The sequence below is a fragment of the Lissotriton vulgaris genome, chromosome 1_1 (assembly GCF_964263255.1).
Source record: "Lissotriton vulgaris chromosome 1_1, aLisVul1.2, whole genome shotgun sequence".
Taxonomy (NCBI): domain Eukaryota; kingdom Metazoa; phylum Chordata; class Amphibia; order Caudata; family Salamandridae; genus Lissotriton; species Lissotriton vulgaris.
Window position 1 is genome coordinate 988,883,102 of NC_141685.1, and position 12,739 is coordinate 988,895,840.

The following is a 12,739-nucleotide window of genomic DNA, read 5'->3' on the forward strand; positions in this document are numbered from 1 at the left end:
AGACTTATGTTTGTGGCAGCAGCATTCATTTTGTGATGCTGAGGCTCTGGCTAGAGTTAACCGCATTTTAGCGAAGTAACATGTCTTTCTCCCTCTAGAAGGGTGGAATGCTACCCCCGTCGCCAGGACTGGCGAGGGGGTAGTATTCCAAAGCGTATGACACCTTACACGACATGTTTTGATAAAGCCAAACCAAAGTTAGCACATAACCCCGAGGATTATAATGCACTTAAGAGTATATGGTATGGCATTATCCCAGAACAGCTAAGGGAGTTGGTCCCGACAGCTGCAGACAGGCTCAGCTCATGCTAGAGCACCATCTCACATAAAACCAAGCACTCTGCCTCCAGGATTGTTAAGGCCTGCTATAGGAGTGACTTATAGGTACATATGTGTCCAGATATAGGTTTAGATATAGGTATACTATATCTAAGCAAGGGGTGATTACACCACCTTGCCTCAGCTGAGTGATCAGCCAGTTGTGTCAATTTGGATAGCCAGCCAGGGGTGGCAAAAGATATGCTGCAGCCCCTGGTAGGCCTTGGATGCACCTATGCCCTGGGCACCTATAGTGCTCTGTACAGGGGCTGATAAGGTGACCCAAGCCAATTTAGTTATGCACCTAGGGTACAAGGAGTCCATTTTAAAGAGAGAGCAGATAGCCTGGGGCCCTGATTAGCAGGGAACCAGGCCAACTAAGTCGAAAACCAGCTAAACACAAGGCAAAAAATCTGGGGTAACCATAGTCAGGTATCCACCTTCCTACACACACCCCCCCACACCCCAAACGAAAGGAGATACGGCTATCCTTGACCAGGTAAGCCTATATTGCCTGCGTGGCCATATAAGGAAGTACCTGCACTAGCATGGTTACCCCCTGTCTCATGGTCCACTAAGCAATCCCTCACCCTTGGGGTATTAGAGGGTCTCCACCATAGGGAATCACTACCTTGGGTGTGTTTTTGCAAAGTAAAAGGCTGGTGTTGATATGGAGTACTGAAGTGAGGCTCCACTAATGTAGGGCTCAGCTTCCTCCAATTATCTTCCACCATGTGTGCCTTTTTTTCATTTACTGAGTTGCACTGTGCTCTCAGGGTCAACCTCTGGCTACCTAAAGCTGGAGGCTGGGTCCCTTTAGTTGGCTTACTGGAGGGACAGGTCAGGTTTGGGGCCTTGGGGTCCCAGGTTTGGCTGTGGCCAACAGTGTCCATTTGGGGGAGGTCCCTAAGCTGTGGTAAGGGGGATCCCTCAGGAATTCTTAAAGTTTTCACCTTGCTAGGGCTGCTAGTTTTGGTGCCCCTAATCTGCTGATGGGGGTGCTTTATTTGACAGGGGGCCCTCTGGGGCTCGCTGACTTCCTTGACCTCTGTAGCCCTGGGCTGACTGAGGCTAGGTCGAGAGGGGCAGGTTACCTGCTCCAGACTGGGTCCCACCTGGGAAGGGTCCACTGACATCAGGGGCTCTGTCAGGCTAGGCCTAACCACCTCTGGGGCAGTTCCTTCATCAGGGGTAAGATCAGTTCCCTGAGGAGGCTGATCCTTTCCTAAAGTCTGGTGGGAGGGAAATTTCTCTTCCTCCTCAATGCTCTCTGTTTATGTGGAGTGATCCATTCTTTCAGGCTTCACAACACATGAATCAGTTTGAGTTTGGGCTGTGGCCATCCCAGCCCCACCAACCTTTTCAGGAAGGGACTCTGTTTGGGTATGGGCTGTTACCATCACAGCCCTGCTATTCTGTCTAGGAAGGGAGTTAGCTAAAGATGGGGCTGAGATTTGCACAGCCCTACCAACCTTTTCAGGAAGGACATCTTGGATTGGGGCTGTAGCCATCACAGCCCCACTAACCTTTCCATGGAGATTTATCATTCTAGAATGGATATCTTGTTCAACCTCAGCCCAGGCTGAGATTTCCAAATCATTCCCCAGTAGACAATCCACAGGCAAGTTTGGGGACACTGCCACTCTCTTGGGGCCAGTGACTCCGCCCCAGCGGAGATTTACCACTGCTATGGGATGATTTTTCTGAACTCCTTCAATGTTTGTCACCTGGTATGTGGCACCAGGTAAAAGTTGCCTTGAGGGGACTAGATTCTCAGTCACCATGGTGATACTAGCCCCTGTGTTTCTGTAGGCATCAACTTTCAAACCATTGATGAGGGGCTCCTGTCTATACTTGCTCAAAGTGTTTGGGCAATCAGTGAAGTTGGCAAACCCTATGCCATTATCACAGACAAGAGTAGCTAAGTTAGGAGACCTGGTTAGGCCGGAGTCCACCTGTGCTCCAAAAGTAAACCCAGCCAAATTCTTGGGGGTGCTCCCACCACCTGGGGGACCACTGCTAACAGTGACAGGAGGTGTTGGAGCTTTACCTGGAGGTATATTTTCCTTATTACTATTCTTTGGACAACAGCTGTATGTTTTCCATTGGCCAACCTGTTTACAGGCATGGCAGTCAGGCTTTTTCTGTGTAGAGGAAGTGTCTTGGGACCTACCCCCACCCTTGGAGCTTTGGGGCCCTGGGGAAGTCTTCTCTTTTGATTTATCCCCACCCTTTTCTTGAGGCTTGGTAGACTCCTTCTTCTGGTCATTACCCTGATTTCTAGGCCTAATCCTGGTTCTGACCCATTTATCTGCCCTCTTTCCCAATTCTTGGGGAGAGGTCAAATCTGAGTCCACCAGGTGCTGGTGTAAAAGCTGGTTCTGACAATTACTTAGGATCTGCTCCCTCATAATCAAATTATACAATCCTGTATAGTCATGTACTTTGCTGCCATGTAGCCAACCTTCCAGAGCCTTAGTAGCACAATCTGCAAAATCAGTCCAGTCCTGTGTCTGTGTCTTCTGGGTGTCTCTGAACATTAACCTGTACTGTTCACTGGTTAAGCCAACCCCATCTATTAGAGCACTCTTCAGGACAGTGTAGTTTTTAGCATCCTCATGTCTGACAGTGAGGAACTTATCTCTCCCTTTCTCATAAAAGGAGAGCCATAAAATTGCAGCCCACTGGTCCTGAGGAATCTGCTGTACCATGCAGGCTCTCTCAAGAGCAGTTATCCATTTGTGGATGTCATCCCCATCTCTGTAGGGGGGCACAATTTTGCTCAGGTTTCTATGTTCATAGGACCTGTCTTTATCTCTAGGGAGAATGTTGCTGCCACCAGTGGAATCTAATCCACACAATTTTTGTTCCCTTGCTCAAGCAAGTTTAGCTTGGGCCAAGGCTACCTCTTCCCTCTCTATCTGGAGTTGGACAGCTCTCATTCTGGCCCTATGCTCTTTTCTCTGGGGGGAAGTCATTCCCCTTTGAGATTCCCTTGAGGCACTAGAACGGGGAGATTCCCTGGAAGGAGATCTATCCCTTCTATTGCCTGGAACTATTCTGTTATGTACTCTGGGGAGGTGTCTGCCCTCTCCATTTCCATGTAGGTCCAAGTTGGCTTGGCTAAGCCTCTCCACTGGTACCTGGTTGTTCCCTTGATCCTGATCTGACTCATTATCTTCTGATTCTGGGTCCACCTCATCTTCTGGGGTGCTGTTCTCAGTATCTGGGGGGTTCACTCCATCTCCTGACACTAAGGGAGCTACTCTACCTTTCTCAAGATCATCCTTCTCCAGGATGGCTATCAGGATGGGAATGGTAGGGTTGTGACCCTTTTTCAGCCCCCTTGAAGTACACAAGGTACTCAAGTCCTTATGGCTGAGTTTGTCATAGCTGGAGGGTGCCTTTGTAAGGTCAACCCCCACAGGTAGAGAGCTGGAAGCTTCACCTGTGCCAGACATGACTGCTAGTAAGGTGTAAGTGGTACACTTACCTACACTAAGTGTTTTCCTACTGTACCTTGCTAGTGAGTTGTAGGCAGGGTGTGCTAAGGCCTTTGACCTACAACTACTAAGTTCAGTAGAACTTAAATATGTAAGCTTTGTTTATATATACCTAAGGTACTTGATGTGATCTTTCAATTTGATAAAAAAAGATTGCAATGGTAAAACAACAGCAAGCTCAAATCCCACCGCTGCCACCAATGTGAGAAGTTGGCCTGATATATGATGTCTCCAATTCTGGGGGCACCTTGTATCAGTCCAAACAATCCCTTATGGTGTTGGTTGTAAGTCAACCTTATAGACAAGCTATCCTAAGGGTAGCATGGACTAAGCAGCCTTAAAGGCTTAACTCAAGAGGGCATGTGTAGCCAGCTGTTTTACCAATCACAATCCTGTAATATCAAATGAAAGGACACCACACAAGTTATATATTATAAAAATATATGTATTTATTACTAGAATAATCCTCTGTACTCTTTATGAGTGCAGAGGCACACGCGTTTAAACAAAAGCACAGTTAAACATATAAAAGTTGCACAATTATGGATGAGGCCGGCGGGCCACGCACACCATATACTTAATAAGTGGTATAAGTATTACTAATCGAACAGTGGTCAGGCCTAGGGCCTGGGGAATCACTGGGACCAATCGGGACTAGCAATGCTGAAGTCGGGAAAAGCCAGCGGGAATCGGGTGCAGCGCTGAAAGCACACACATGCACCAATGCAAAGTCAATGGTGCGTAAAAGTTATCGAGTTACTGATTTAAGAGTCTTCCAACTGGACTAGAAGTACAAAACTTTAGACTTGGACACTTTAGGTGTATACCAATACAGGAGCACCGGTGTTCAAGTGTTACCTCACCCACAGGAAGCGGGTGCACAGGTGCAAAGTCGTGTCGGCTTTCGTCGTGTAGATCTATGGAGCCTGTAGATGATGATGATGCTGCAGGCGGCCAGAAGAGAAGTGTCCGGTGCGATCCAAGGGTGGATCGAAGATGAAGAGTACTTGAAAGCAGAGGGGACAGAGTCTGGGTTGCTCAGTAGTGACCAGGGTGGAACTAGGAAGGAACCAGGCAATGTCGGGCGCAATCAGGTGGTTGTCGTGAAGCTTGTCTCCGCTGCCACGTGGACTCTGGGGCACCAAGGATGTCCAGGAGTGGATCACGAGCTGTCCCACGCAGGCTCTCACTGTTGGCGGTGTCGGCTTCCGGATTGGAGCAAACAACCCTTGGCAAGCGCAACCCACGCAGGATTCGAAGATCGCCTCTTACTCGGACCAGGAAGGTCAGAGCGGGTGCTCCTTTTCAGGGGAGCGAGGGCCAGTCCAGAGCAACCGGACTGGCAAAGCAAATTCAAAGGTTCGTCGGTACTGGGGCCGCTAGCCAACGGGCAAGCGACCGGACCAACGCGTTGAGCAGGAAAATGCAAAAGGGCCCCAAGCAGCACTCGCCGAGTGTGGAGGGGTGAGCTTCGGTACAAGAGCTGCTCAGGGCTGGGGCTTCTCAAACCCCAATGCACAGCGTCGAGGGAGCCTCGGGAGCTGCACGGTCAGCACTTCGTCGTTTTTCCAAGATGGCCAGACCCACGCTTCAGGTCGCCTCCACGGGTCTCAGATTCGCTGGGACTGTGGATCGGGCTGTTGGAAGGCGGGAAAGCTGGGTCTTGTCGATCTCTGTCGCTCGAGGTCCGGCGGGAACTGCAACAAAGCAAACGGTGAGGCGCTGGATGGTGCCTGTTTGCACAGGGTGGTCACTCCTTGACCACAAGGGAGATTCTTCAGTCTTCTACGCCGAGTAGGATGTCGAAGGGTCCAGAGTTTCGTTTCATAAGATTCAGTCAGGATAATCTGCGTGCACTAGCACTGCTCCCACCTTTATTCCAAATCTGTGGGCTGGATCACCTGCTAGGTCCCTCCTATGGGTGGGATCCAGGAAGGGGGTGGTTACACCCCTTTCCCTTTGTCCAGGGTCGCGCTGGGACTGGGGCTGGAGAGCCCCAGAACCGGTTTGACTGGATTATGCAAGGGACACCTTGTGTGTCCCAGGCAGTGTCTAGTTTCATTCAGCCCACCCTGCCCCAATCCACTATCTCCTGTCTGGGGAGGTGTAGCACTTCCCTGCGACAGGAAACCTATTGTCCAGGCCTCCCCTGCCAAGTTTCGGTCAGCAGTAGGAGGTCAGACTTGTGTCTGTGGCAGCAGCATCCATTTTGTGATGCTGAGGCTCTGGCTAGGGTTAACCGCTTTTTAGCAAAGTAACATGTCTTTCTCCCTCTAGAAGGGTGGAATGCTACCCCCGTCGCCAGGACTGGCGAAGGGGTAGTATTCCAAAGCGTATGACACCTTACACGACATGTTTTGATAAAGCCAAACCAAAGTTAGCACATAACCGCGAGGATTATAATGCACTTAAGAGTATATGGTATGGCATTATCCCGGAACAGCTAAGGGAGTTGGTCCCGACAGCTGCAGACAGGCTCAGCTTATGCTAGAGCACCATCTCACATAAAACCACACTCTGCCTCCAGGATTGTTAAGGTCTGCCATAGGAGTGACTTATAGGTACATATGTGTCCAGATATAGGTTTAGATATAGGTATACTATATCTAAGCAAGGGGTGATTACACCACCTTGCCCCAGCTGAGTGATCAGCCAGTTGTGTCAATTTGGATAGCCAGCCAAAGGTGCAAAAGATATGCTGCAGCCACTGGTAGGCCTTGGATGCACCTATGCCCTGGGCACCTATAGTACACTGTACAGGGGCTGATAAGGTGACCCAAGCCAATTTAGTTATGCACCTAGGGTACATGGTATCCATTTTAAAGAGAGAGCAGATAGCCTGGGGCCCCGAATAGCAGGGAAGCAGGCCAACTAAGTCGAAAACCAGCTACACACAAGGCAAAAAATCTGGGGTAACCATAGTCAGGTATCCACCTTCCTACAAAGGCTCTAAATGGTACGGGCTTCAGCCTTGGCTTTGAGCCGGTGGGACCTTGTTTAGCCCTATAAATATGGTGAACGAGAAACTCGATCCCACTTTACCATCTGACTTTGCTGTTGGGTCATGGCCATCGATGTTATGGTCCTAATGCAAAAAACTTTGCAGGGCATGTGGTATTGAATACTGATACGTTGAAGTTGTATAGGTCTATTGACTCTGAATTGAAGCAGATAAATGGTTGTATGCGTAATTTGGTGAGACCTTTTGATGGGAGGGATGATCCAGTATGTCTATGTGGGGGATAGGTGTGCGACATAAGGAGTGTGAGACTGCTAAACCTACGGTCATGGCCCCAATCTCAGAGGTGCTGCCCTTGGTGTGTATATCTAAATACACAATGCTAATAAAGAGAAGAGGCAGCCTTTATGGCTACTCTTCTGCCTTGGGACACCTAAGTCTGTAGAAAAAATTAAAAAAGGAGAGCAGGGGATGATATTTAGAGGCAGGAAAAAGAAAATCCCACAAGTGAGGCAACAGTCTTAACCCACAGGCTGAAGTTCTGCGATGAGAGAAGGAGAGGGTATAGGCAGCACCCTGGCTAAAGGTAATCTATTTACCCTGCACCCGGCCAACCTTAAAAGAAATACATGTAAGCAAAAGAAAAAGTGCCCTCCCCACTGGTCTCAGTAATCTGGTCCGGCTAGTAGGATACAGGAGGGGCAAAAGAAGAGTAAAGAGTATTAGTGGGGTCTGAATGTGGTTTGCTGGTCCTGATAATCTACCAGCTGTAATAATGAAAGCAAAAATTGCATGGTGGTCCAGCCTGTTTCATATCCTCTTTCAGGAAATACGTTGAACAGGAAGATTTCCAGACAGTCGGAAGGCAGCGGTAATCATATATATGTATATGTGTGTGATGTATATATAAATATATATTCACTGAAAAAACAGAGGTTTCTGGGACGTTGTAGTTAGTTGGACATTTCACTCGTACTTCAGCTAACTATAACTCGCGACCCCGTAATGCACTGCTGATGACGTCACATATCACATCATTCATGTCATGGTCAGTGACCTCACTGATGACATCATCCAAGTGATAATCTGATGCACCGCCTCACACCCTAGTATAACCTTAGATACACCCACTCTAAAATACAGAGTACAGTTTTTCGAAACCATAGACACACCAACACCAGTTGCTACATACTCACTCACTGATTCCTAGGTCTACACACACATCCACCCATACAGTCACTCATACATGCAGTCATTCATCAATACAGCACTATCATATGCACTCATACACCTATACAGACACTCACCCATACAGTTACTTACACACCTAGTGAGTCATGTAAAGAATCAATCATGCTCCCATTAACTCACCTATACAGTTATGCACACACCACCTCACCTATTCATACAGATACTCACACATACTTACTCTCATACAATCACGGACACAGGCACACACTCCTCCATACATCCACTCTCACTATCACTCACTCTCACATAGACATTTATGTACTCCAACACTCACATATACTGCTTTCACAGATGTAGTTACTCATACATATACCACTGATACATGCATTCACTCACCAACACAGCCATACACACACTCACTCACACATACAGCCTTTAGTAGACACACTCTTGTACCCATACACCCAGTGAATCACCCACTGACACATCTATGCACAAAGTCACCCACCCACATAAACACTCAGGCACCCATACAGATACTCGTGCAACCAGTCAATAACCCATATAGACACTCATGTAGCTAGTCACCAACCCATGCAGCAGCTTACACAACAGACACACTGATGCAGACATTCACACAATTTAGTCATTAACCCATGCATTCAGTAAGACGCAATTAATCACTCACTTATACAGTCACGCACCCACTAAATCGTCAATAAAGACACTTATACACCCACTTATTCTTCAATACACCTTGGCATATATATAATCATAGAAAAACACAGTCACTGGATGATGTCATCAGTGATGTCACTGACCATGTCATGAATGATGTAATATGTGACGTCATCAGCAGTGCATTGCAGCGGCACGTGTTATAGTTAGCTGAACTATATGAAACTTTATAAAATAAATGAAATAAAACTATAACAGCAACATTTCTCTGGTTTTGTACGAGTGAAAGGTCCAACTAACTATAACGTCCCTGAAACCTCTGTCTTTTTCAGTGAATTTCTAAGCTTTTTTAAATACAAATTTCTAATTACAACATGCCTGAAACCTATGGTTTCTTCAGTGAATTTCAACGGTTTTTAAATGCTAATTTCGAACTATAATGTTCCTGAAACCTATGGTTTTTGTCAGTGAATTTCAAAGTATTTTCAATGCTAATTTCTAACTATGCCTACAGAGGCAGGGCATGTGCAGAAAGAGAAAAAAAAGGTGCAGAAAGAAGCAGGAGAAATGCAAAAAGAGGCAACAGAAGTCCAGAAAGTCGAAGAAAGGTGCTGAAAGAAGCAAGAAATGTGCACAAAGAACTAACAGAGGAGCAGAAAGAGGCCTTATTGCAAAGTCATCTTGTGCCCCCAACCTTTTGCTGACTGGTACTGGTGGTAACTGACTGACTAACCAGGCCTAGAGTCAGTGCTATGCTAAAAGATACTTAGAATACAGTGAAAACACCTACATACACTAGGGAACACTATGCGTTGGGGTACCCAGTGATTGGCATGACCTCTGTAGAGCGAGTCGCGCAATTTTCAACCCAAGAGGAACATTTTTTTGAAAGGTTACATTTCAGAGGTATCAGAATTCTGGTCTTTTTTAAAAGGGGTCCGCAATATTCGCTTTGCCTCGTTCTCCCCATATTTATCTACACGCCCTATATCATTTTAAAAGATCCTATTTTAATATATAACCCTGAAAGATAAGTACCTTTCATCAGCCAATCCGCCATTGACGTCTTCCTTTATGTACAAGCGAGAAGTTCTCCTATATCTTGGAGTCTTCAATATATAAAACAATTAGACATCGCACTTTTGATTCAAGAAGTGTAATTGTGGCTATTCCTGATGAAGGCGCCCATAGCGCCGAAGCACGCGTAGAAGATCATAACTTTGACCCTTATTGTTTTGCTAATATGATGCAATTTTTTAATGAACTGTAATAAGGATCAATTAACGTTATCAGTTTGACCTTTTGTGTTTTAAAATTATCAAATGTTTTTATAATAAAAAATTATTTATTTGACATACATAAATCATTTTTTGAACTCATTTTTGTATTTGTATCTGCTTCTATGAGATTACATATTACCTAGGAACAATATTTTTCCATGGTAACTGACTGACTAACCAGGCCTAGAGCCAGTGCTATGCTAAAAGACACTTACAATACAGTGAAAACACCTACATACACTAGGGAACACTATGCGTTGGGGTACCCCTGTGATTGGCATGACCTCCTCTGTAAGGCCCTAGTACATAATAGGGCAGGGGGATTAAAACTACCTCTAAGTCAGAGGTGCAAAAAGATGCTTCTTTAAGTAGTAGTCACGTTTGCAGAGTGGTGGAGAAAGGGTGCTTCGGCCTCCGTACAGAGCTCAAGAATTCCGCTGCGTAGGACCAACAGGAGGTACCAGGAGGCCTTTTTGGCCCTCAATTCCCTCTGGAGTAAATTGGTCTTTATCCCCCATCCTGCAGTCTGCCAGGAGGCGCTGTTGCAGAGTGGTGGAGATAGGTTGGCATGTTCTCCTTAGACATCTGAGCAATTCCACTGTGTGGGACTTACTGCAGGTAACAAGAGGGGTAGTTGGCCCCCAACGACAACCTTGGGGGCCAACTATCCCTCCTATTACCTCTAGTAAGTACAACACAGCAGGATTGCTAAGTTGTCATAGCAGGCCTCGCCCCCTTTGCCCACCACTCTGCAAACGCACTCCCTGGCGCACTTTTGGATGGGGATTGAAGTCCCCTACACTGCTGGGGGTCCTTTAGGGACCAACTAGCCTACATCTTACCTCCAATAAGCCCCACACAATGGGATTGCTGAGAGGTGGACAAAGGCCATGCCCCCTTTCCCTACCACTCTGCAAACGTGCCTCCTCGCACGTTCTAAGTTGGGGTATTAAGTCCCCTTCATTCCTGAGTGTCCCTGAGGGCCAACTAGCCCACCAGGTACCTCCAGTATGTGCCACAGAGCTGCGTTGCAGAGAGGTGGTTTGAGAACAAGCCCCTTTCTACACCACTCTGCAAACGTAGCTCCTGGCGCACTGCTGCTCGGGGGATAAGGTCCTCCGGACATAAGAGGACCTCATCACCCCACCACCAGTGCACCAAGAGGCGCGTTTGCAGAGTGGTGTAAAAAGGGGCGTGGCCTCGAACCACCTCTGCAACGCAGCTCTGTGGCGCATACTGGAGGTACCTGATGAGCTAGTTGGCAAGTTATAACGCACCAGGGGGCGCGTTTGACGAGTGCTGCAGGGAGGGGGTGGGGCCTCTGGCGAGGTGCTAGCTTTTTTTGTCAATTTAATTATTATAAAAGGGGGGCTGTGTGGCCCCCTTCTTTTACAATATTTGAGACCCTTGGGACCTCATCACCCAGGGCCTGACCCTTTTTTTTCTGGAAAAATAAAATCGGGAAAAGGGCCACGTGTCCGCGTGGCCCCCCTCCAAGGCCAATTATTTAGTTTGTTTTTTTAAGGTGGGAGCTGCGTGGCCCTCTTCCTGAGGCCTCTATTGTCCCCGGGGACCCCATCCCCCGGGGCTTTGCCTCTTAAAAAAAAAATGTATTTAATATTTTATTGAGGGAGGTGGACCGCATATCTTCCCTCCCCAGCCACGTCTGGCCCCAGGGGCCCCATCTCCCGGGGCATTGCCTCATATTTCATTTTTTTTATTTTTTTTTAAGGGGGGCGCTACTTGGACACCCTCCTGAGCCCTCTATTGGCCTGGGGACCTCATCCCCCGGGGCTGTGCCTCTATTTAAAAAAAAAAAAAAAATGTATTTAATATTATTTTGAGGAAGGGGAGCCGACAATGCTTTTGAGCAAGGGGAGCTGCTGACATGCAGCTCCCCTTGCTCAAAAGTAATTCTGCTTTGCTTCAAGGAAGCAAAGCAGAGTTTGCTATGGCAGGACGGAAGCCGTGCTCCCGCACTGCCATAGCAAACAGCAGTGTCCCAGGGGTGGGCACCCCGGTACACCTCAGGAGCCTGCCCTGGGGGGTGGCGGTCTTCATGGTCATCAGGTCTCCTGGAGTGGGGCTGCGCCCCCCCCCCCCCCCCCCCCTCCATTTCAAAGGAGGTGGTGGGCCCCGGGGCAGTGTTAGAAGGGATAGGAGCCTCCCCCCAACACAGTTTTTTTTTTTTTTTTTTTTTTTACAATCCGGGGAGGTAGCGGTCCCCGGGGCTTGGGGGGGCCAGCGAGACCCCCCTCATTTTAATTATTGAATGCCCTGGGGAGATGGTGGTCCCCAGGGCTGCGGTGGGGGCTGCATGCCCCCCGCATTCAATTTCATACGCCTCAAGGAGGTGGTGGTCCCTGGGGCTGCGCGGGCACCCCCAAATGAATCAATGATTGCCCTCGGGAACTGGGCTACACGGGTGCATTTTGAAAACGAAGCGAGGGGGTCCGCACTTCGTTTTTTAAACATTTTCTCTGCAGAATTCGCGACCCCATCACGAATTTTGCGGTTTAAAAAAAAAATGCTTTTTTTGGCCCTGGGGGTCCTTGTGCGACGACTCGACCCCTTGAGCAGCTTAGGGGGTCAGGAGGTTTCTACCCTGCCCCCTTTTCTCCTTTTTCATGTTTTTTTCTGATTTCTTGTGACTCGGTTACTGAGTCACAAGATGGCTGCCAACACTTCCTGGTTTGGAATGTTGGCAGCCAATCAGAATTGAGCTAGTGCTCTGGAGTGGTCGCGAATCCTCCTTTGTGCTCAGATATCAATATTTTTTCTTTTTTTAATTTCTCAGGAACTACTGAACG

The 12,739-nt window shown here is 47.8% G+C and overlaps 1 protein-coding gene across 2 annotated transcripts in view; it reads left to right on the forward strand.

Moving 5' to 3' along the window:
• The window catches only part of AKAP8 (A-kinase anchoring protein 8), an 895,754-nt gene that overhangs the window by 92,030 nt on the left and 790,985 nt on the right, over nt 1-12,739 (forward strand). The window lies entirely within an intron of this gene.